Below are 9,259 nucleotides of genomic sequence, written 5' to 3'. Positions count from 1 at the left end.
AATCAAGTTTGCGAACTAATTATAAGTTGCATTAAATAAATATTCGAATGCGGAAGCCGTGAAAGAAACCGGCCGATGCATTTATGAAATTGCATCAAAGTGGATACTTTCATTACGAACGCAACCGGTTGTGAGAGAACTGTAGCAATTTATGATATATGCAGGTACATTTATTTATTTTTTTATATTACACCTACGTAACTCGACCGTTATTGTTGTAATGATGATAACGTAAGTTATGCCACACGAAATAATGACTGTGTATACTTGACGACTAAATTGGTTCAATATAATGTTAACGACAAAGTTCTTTCGTAAGTTGTGCGTAGTGTTTTCGATATTTCGTCAGTTTGATTGACTTACCTAAATTTGAATTTAAATCGTTTTTATCAAGTCTATTTGAAGCTTTACAATAATAAATGTAAATGATTTTTTTTTAAATTATCATTAATATATTTTTTTTACTTTGTAATACGGTAATTTAGACATCCTAAATCAATATAAACTTTTATTCAAATGCCCATCGTCATTTATCAGCGCGTCTGTACAAAACGTATTGGAAGGAAAGCAGAGAAATCTACTTTTCCAGCATCGTCTAAGCCTTTGATACGTAAATTCGTAGACTTTTGTGTAAAAGTTTACAACCTAATTGTTATAAAGATTTATTTATTCGTTTACGTTGATATATGTATGATTATAGAAGGGAAAGGATATATTTGAACTCAAACTAAACAAAAGGAGAATAAAATCATATTTAAGTAATGAATGTTTTTGTTTTTTTGTTTACTTTTACTAAATGTTTTAATGGTCTCCTTTTTGAAAGGTTACATTTTTATTAACCTTTTAGTAAAGCATGAACTCCATATACATTTCTTTTTCTTAAATAGTTGGTTCACTTAACGGCCCTTATTATTATTTTTATTTAATTAAATATTTTTTACGGGTAAACAATAATTATATTTATTATTAATTATATTAATTATATTTATTATTATTTTATTGTATAATAAATTTGAATTATTCAAAAAATTCCATCAAATTTCGAGGCATATCGTTCCAACATTTGGCTATTTAGCAAACTCAAAAGTCCAATGAGGTGACGCCGTTTTGACCTTATTGAGGAGATAAAAACTGAATCAAAGAAGGTCATGGAGGCTGTACCGGAAAAAATATTATTTCGATTGTTTCGAGGGCTAGAAAAAGCGTTGGCAAAAGTGTGTTTTATAGGACGAGGATAATTGCAAGAGGATAAACTTAATTTGAAAGAATTAGGAATACTGAATATACATTTTAAACATAAACTTACCTTAATTTTTGATGACAGTATTACATCATCTCTTACTATCTACAATAACGCACCACTTTTCCTCCTTTATCACTAACATAACACATGCATATTAAGCACATGTACATTGCAAATTAACGTTACATACAGTATATGAAAGGAGCCTAGGAATTAGGTTTTATATTTAGTATATAATTTGGGTGTATTGAAATCGGTGCGAATTATAACAAAATTATTGAAACAGTTATTACTGATGCAAATGTCGTCGTGATCGTAAAATAAACGCCTATTTTAATAATTATCTATTCGCTATTTGAAAACAATGCCGTTCATCAAGTAGATCGTGGATTTTGATTAATACGCAAGCCTCTCAAGCTGCAGAGTTTGTTGTAAGGCTCTGTTATTGTTCAAAACTAGTTTCTTTATCTAGATCGACATTGTTTTGTGTTTTATTTATTTATATTATATATAACTGGTAACCCATTCAGATTACGCAAGTATTAGTAGCTGGTATTGATTTTTGGTTTGACAGACATCACTAAGGCTAACATTAGATCTAGTTTGAACTTCGAAGAGAGCTCTGATGGTCATTTTGAACTTTAGCTTTTTTGCGTGCAACTTACTCGGCCTTTAGACTTTGGATTTTACCTTGCCTTTTTCACAGCAGATATATTTATATTTTTTTTATTGTATTGGTTACCGTTTAACACGATCAATGCTTCCGAATTTATATTTATAGAAAGTGATCATTCTTAGCGACAAGATCGATTAGTTTTACAGTTACATTCTTTGTATTTCGAAACTTATAAAAATTGTAATGACCCTGATATAAAAAATATTTGTTCTCAACAAATAATATTTTCATGTCAGTTAATTTTTTCGGATTTTTTAAAAAATGAGTCCCTTCAGAGCGACATTTTTCTTTCGTATAAACAAACCGAAGTATTTCAAAACTAATGGTTAACGAATATAATTTTTTTACGATCTGTATCTACTGTGAGCGGAGAAGGCACTTAGCCGTCCAAAAGGAAGGCTAAGCTTAGATTTTTCCTCGGAACACGTTATCTTACGAATACCATTTCGGAAAGCTCTGGGAGAAGAAGTATGCTCATTTGTCAGCAAAAGGTTTAGAGCTTTCACACTTATTTCCAATATCACCCGTGACAAAGAAGAACTCCAATTTTTTTCTTTTCGTATGCCTTAGATTTATACAAATTCCAACTTTTGGTAGTACAAAGTCTGCGTGGACGGATAGTAAACAAAAATTAATTTAATATCAACTAATCCGATTGTGGAAACGCTTTTTATACGGATATTATTCATAAGTAATTTATTATTTCCGAAATCATTTTAATTTCTAAAGAGTGTACCGCGCATTAATTGACAGTAAATGAGCGAATGCATTCACCTCTTTAAAGTTTTTGCACCTATAACAGATCACCATATATAAACTGTAACTAAACTGTTATTGTAATAAATCAAATTATCTAAAATAGCTATACATATAATTGTTTACTTTGACTCTCAACACCGCTAGTCTTTCATGTAGTAACACAGAATAGAAGATTTATTAATAATGCCGGACCATTTATAACAATCCGTGATGCACTCGAATGGTTCAATTACCATTGCTGTTTCGTTATCACGATTTCGGTGCACTGTGCAAAATAAAGTTTTTTTATTCGAAGTATAACTCATTTTTTGTTATCCACTTAAATTTTGACACTGATTCTCTATAAATGTATTGGTTTAATTGCGTAATAATTTAGACATATTTATAAATTCGAATAATAATGTAATATCATTAAATAATTTATTTATTGAAGTCTGTATTATGTAATAAGATACTGTAAAAGAAAATAAATCATGTGAATTAGTCAAATGAAAAACTACGAACGACAGCCTTAAAGAAATGCTCAAAAACTTTAACGGTTTGTACGATTTCAGAAATAATAAATAACTTTATAATAAAGTAGTAAGAAAGAGCGTTTACGAAATTTGGATATAGTCATCACCAGTTACTTATGTTGTGAAATTGAATGAATTATTGTTTCTTATCTATCCATGTAAATTTTGTACTGCCAGATGTGATGCCTGCCGCATTTAAATAGGAAAAATATATTAATGTAACATATCTCAGTATGATCACTTGATACAGGTGATTGGAAATAGGTGTTAAAGCTGTCAAGTTTTATGCAGACAAATAAGTTAAAGATTTACACTAGTTAAGGCGTTTACTACCAATCACCCGGTATATCATTACAAAAGCCTTTATTCATAAGTACAGAGATGAAACTTACTTAACAAATAATGAAATATAGCCTTTATTTTGTACGTATTTCAAATCTAAATCTATGATGAAGATTCTATGTATGATGACTGTTAAAATCACTTATGGTTAGGCAATAATAGGTTCTTTCTGAAAAATGAGGATATAGGTAAGTTCTCTTTTTATCTCTTTCTGGTCGCCCGTCTTACTCGTGTTTCAACTCCTATTACTCTTTATCATTACCTTTTACTTAAATTAATAAAATATAGATAAAATACATAAATAAGATCGATAGTTGACTTCAACAATATTCTTCTTTTCCAGTGCCGTTACGTTCAATTTCTCTTAAGATCACATACATCATTCTTAACTCTTTTCTATACCTTAAACACAGTTAAATGGTTCCTTTTTTGTAATAGTCCTCAGGTTATCGTAATTGTATACATCTTGGGACGATGAACTTTGATGTCAAGAATAAATATTATATTGCAAGCGCGTCAATTGGAGTTCACGTGTTACGTCAGTGATTTTTGATATGTTTGATATAATTGCTTGTGACCTTGGTCTTTAAGGGTGACTTCTGACAAATGTAGATTTTTCAACTTTATTCCTTACTTGAATTACCTTATACCATTCGGTAACATTGATGCAATAGCTTTAAGAATCAAAATTATTTCTTTTATAGTCTGTTAATGTTATTTATTTTTATTAAATTTGGAATTGCCTGTAATTTCGCATGTAACCAGTAATCAAGACTTCTAGTTGTCCAAGATTTAACGTCTGATTTCTGGCTAATGATAGCACATAGGTGACGTAACAATATGAAATAAGTTTCGCAACGCCAGAACAAGCGCTCAACAAAGCAATCATTGTTGACATAAATATGATGTAATGATATAATACAAACACGTTATGTCTGTACATAATGGCACCTCTGAAATCTTATTATTAATTAGTGGCTTCATAACATATGTAATCATCGTGGATAAGTTTTTATTAAATCCTTTTCAGTTTTAGTTAGAACAGATTTTCAGGACTTATATTAAAACTTCTGGCGTAATTGTGATAGATAATTTTCGTGAATATTCATTTTTGTGTGACGTAAAGAAAAGAGTCTGTTATAGAATTTTCTTGGACATACATTTCTACGAGGAATGGCTGTTCTGGTGTTATTCTCATGTCATATAAAAATAAATCTGTCACAAATAGATACGTGAGTAACAATAAATACTCCAGTAGTAATAATTTAAATAAATGAGTGTGAATTATTGGACTAAAAAGTCAAAAATTAATTTGTTTGAGGTTTTACTTTAAACGAAAAGATTTATTAAAGGGTGTCTATAAAATAGGGGTTCTGTTCTTCTGGCAATCTTCCGCCGTACAAGAGTCAAGTTATCACTTTAATTAATACATTAATACAACATATAAATTATAGATAATATATTAATATATAAAGACATATATCAATTCTTTTTAAAATATGAACCACTTGTCATTTCACTTATTCTTCATTTCTCGTCTGTCTCGGAAGTCCAAACTTGCAAGTGACCGTACTGCACTGCGCTTATTGGTCCGTGATCTCCTCTCCAAATCTTCAAGGACCCAGATGTTATCTGTTCATTGCTACATTCTAAATATTTACTTTTTGATATTTGTTTAATACTTAAAAGATGATCTTGTAGATTTCTCCTTATATTGCAAAGTTAAATCAAATATTAAAATAATAATGTGTAATAAGAATAGGAGATTCTTGTCGTGATTTTTTTAATCTAATGGAAGTAGTCCAGATCGATAAACTAGGTAATAGTTTACTAGAAATGCATCTGAAACAACACGAGAGACATTGCACGAGCTTCAATAGGGTACGTCTTTGTTAACTCACAGTCGTAATGTGTAAGTAGCAGATAAATAGATATTTAAATCAATGTAATGATGAAATAGAACAAGCGCAAGTTGTATGCGGACTATACAAAATTCATAATGGTATCCAGTGTACGCTCGTGCCGTAGTATCGTAGCATTAAAGCCACATTTATTACCCGCGCTTAGAACTAAATCACGGGCGCTAAAATGCTGCTACGGACGCCGCGAGATATTTGGTACCAATGCAAGCTAACTTAATAAATAATAACGTTACATCTATTATTTATAAATAAAACCGTATATAATATAAAGTTAATAATTTACAACATGTAAATATTAGATTAAAAAATGTTATAAAACAATACCTTGTACATTATAATCTCTGTAAAATGAACTTTGTGTCACGGTGGTAAAATTGTTACAAATTTAATACAAAAACACTATATATCTAAAGCAATACCTTTCTTAACAATTTTTCAAAACATATTTTGTTGTAAAATTATTTTTCTTAGCTAAAGATAAACGTATTTCTTTTTTTTTTGCACTGTTTCAGACTAAATAGGTAATATGGAATGCGAATAAATTTTAGTAATGTTAAAATTGTGTGAATTTAAGTGACATTTTCAGGATTGAAATTGCCTATAGTAAATAAAAATAAATCCATTTTATTATTAATTATTCAACATTTTAGCGCTCCAACAAAGCAACAGCGGCCGCTGCGCACGCGTCGCTCCCGCCATCTTGTTTAATCTAGTGCCGTTGATCGCGGAAAAGCGCGCCAACCTTCAACGACCTTCGCTCTCCGACCGCAACCAACGTCCCGTAACAACCTATATGAATAGCCATATCAAATCAAATTAAGCCTATACACAATAAATATAAAGTGCATTTTAGAAAACGCAATTCAATGGCCCATAAAGCACTTTGAAGTGAAAATATACGACCTGCCCAGTGTATTTGTGTACCACAAACATGTTCCGTTTAAATTATATTACGGGGCCTATAAATCAGTTCGCTCGATTTATTTCAAAGTGATACTTTGTCACATTTAGGAGTACCTGCGTATAAAATTGAAATAATATCGTGACATTGCTTTACGAGCGTCATAATGACTGTCGTAACGACAGTGTTTATACCGATTTCCACTTCATAACGGCGACTTATATTAATATTGGAGATTTAGCTCGGTCTCATTTTAGTGAAGTTCTCTTTGAAAAGTCAAGTAGAATATTTATACGACTCTTTGTGACATAATTTTTCAATTCAAATAAGATGCTCCATTTATCATTATTGTAGCTAAAGTGTAAGCTAAAGATAAAACATTCTTATTTTTAGTTTTATTTTACTAAGGTGTAGGAAACAAATAGTAATAAACGCAAAAAGATACACACAATTTTTCTATGATATTTTTTCCACAAGGCAGTCTCCAACGTTTAAAAAAGTTACAAATTCCATAGACCCAACAGGAGTACAAACGGCGAAAGAGATATAACTCGATCGTTTTGGGGAAGTTTAAAATATTAAACTCAATAGTAATATGATTCTTATTTTATAATAAAGTGGCTCAGTTCATAAGTGATATACATTTTGCATTATTAAAGTATTTAGAAGAACCCGACTTGGAAACAACCGTAAAAACCGCAGAAGAGATATACCTCGGTTTCGTTTTGGTGAAGTTTAAGAGGTCAAATATTATAGTCAATTTATAATAAAGTAGTCCAGTTCACGAGTGATACGTATATATTATAATTATATTATTTGAAAGAATTCGGCTAGGGCAAAAGCTTTCATAAAAACCGCAAAAGATTTAAACCTTGGTTTCGTTTTTGTGAAGTTTGAAAAGTCAAATAGAATAGAAATATGATTGTCAATTTATAATAATAAATATAATAATAATCTTGGTAAAAATTGATAACGAATTTATCTTTATTGTTGAATATAGAAGAAGTTAGCTATGTGCAAAAGCCTCTAACAGAAATGTAACAAGGTTCTGTTCAAAACTCAAATTCAATAGGCATATGATTTTCAATATATACTAAAGGGGTCAAATTCATCATCATTATAGCATAGGGAACAGTCCTTCATAAATAACATAAATAACTGGTTAAACGCCGTTAAGGTAATGCAATTAGCGGCAGTGCAGTGTATAATTTGTGTACCAAGTGATGGGAAGTTTTCGGGGGTATATACTTAAATATATATATGTGCATATATGTATATGTATATATATATATGTATATATATATATATAAATAGATTGTAAAATCATTGTGGACACATACATACATATACATGTACACGATGATTTATATGTGTATTTATGCATGTATATGTACGCGCTATTACATGTATGTACATATATATGCAAAAGCTTAAAAGAATACATAACTATAATGACATAATACATAACTCGTTAGTCGGCTAAAACCTTCAAAGCTTTCACACCTGTTTCTAATCACGTTATTAATAGTGTTCACCCTGATTTATGTCGCAAATTTACATTCCAAATATCTTTATTGAAATATGCATTTACATGCGCTTTTAAATCGTCGATTATATTAACATGCTTATCTGTTGAGAAAAGCCAATCAGAATCTCAACAGCTGCTCTTTTCAATGGAATTCAAAGATTTTAATTCGTGTTTACATTATAATATCAATCATGTCAACAAACTAAGTTTCACACATTTGGATCAACTAAACACTTTTGAACACTATAATAAGATTTATTAAAAATATATTTTTAATTTTAGATTTCAAATAACATAAGTTTATTTATGAGTTTTTTAGTAAACAATAATTAATTTTAATATATATTGTAATCCGAAATTTGCAACGTTTTCTCTTAATACATCAATACATTATTTATTATTTCTGAAACCATTGATTTTCGGATTCTGTGTATCTTTTTAAGAGCTTTAACACTAATCAATCATCCCGTATAGTTCTACAAATAACTTTATATACTTTTAAATAATTAAAAAGAAAAAGTATGTTTTCTGATTTTTATTATTGGTAAAGTTTAGTGTATAGAGAATCGAATTTAACACATAAATTAAAGCATTTTCATTTTTAGACATAAATCTGTGGTCTTATAGGAATTTTCTAAGATGCTGGCCATCAATAATCGGATTTCAAATCCAAAAAAAAACATGTTCCTTTAAAAGGTTGTTGTTCGGTTGCGATGGTAAAAGATATACAAGTTCATTTTATTTTGAAGCATAGCCCCTGACCCGTTATCGGTACAGTAGTAAATCGTTTGGAAGGCTCCGTAAGTCCGCGGAGCTTCGGGTGGCCGCCGGTACATTTTTCATCACGCTTCCTGCTCCGGAGATTTACGGGAGCCGAGATAAGAGGGCAATCTGTTTTAGAGCTGTATTCCGGACCCCGAGCGTACTGCAGTTCCGTAGATATCTCTATTTGAGACAACGCATCGATTATTTTATCAATTTATTTTATTTTTAACGAAAAGTGATAGTCCAACGGTAGAGGATTAAAACTTGCGATCGTAAGTCGCGTATTCGGTTCCCGGGATATAAATGCATATAAATTCCACTTTGTGTAATAATTACGAGTATGTGGGACACGGCTCATCAATTTTTTTTTCAGAGGATAGGCAGCAACGTCATCTGCGTACCATAATACCACACTGCGATGCTAGCCTGCATGCCAAGCATGGTGATTATGCAACATACCCCATAAATATCTTTGAGGGAGGCCTATGGCCTTGCAGTGGGCGTGTATGAGCTGAAATGACGACGACGATAATTATTATTCATTTATTTTTATTTTAATGTCTAATTGATTTAGCAGTTGATTGGCCACATTACGCGTAAAATACATG

Source organism: Battus philenor, unplaced genomic scaffold (genome assembly GCF_028537555.1).
Source record: "Battus philenor isolate CCGP_79_NKW_IND1 unplaced genomic scaffold, ilBatPhil1.0.hap1 SCAF_13, whole genome shotgun sequence".
In the NCBI taxonomy this organism is placed as follows: domain Eukaryota; kingdom Metazoa; phylum Arthropoda; class Insecta; order Lepidoptera; family Papilionidae; genus Battus; species Battus philenor.
Note: the sequence above shows the minus strand (reverse complement) of the source record.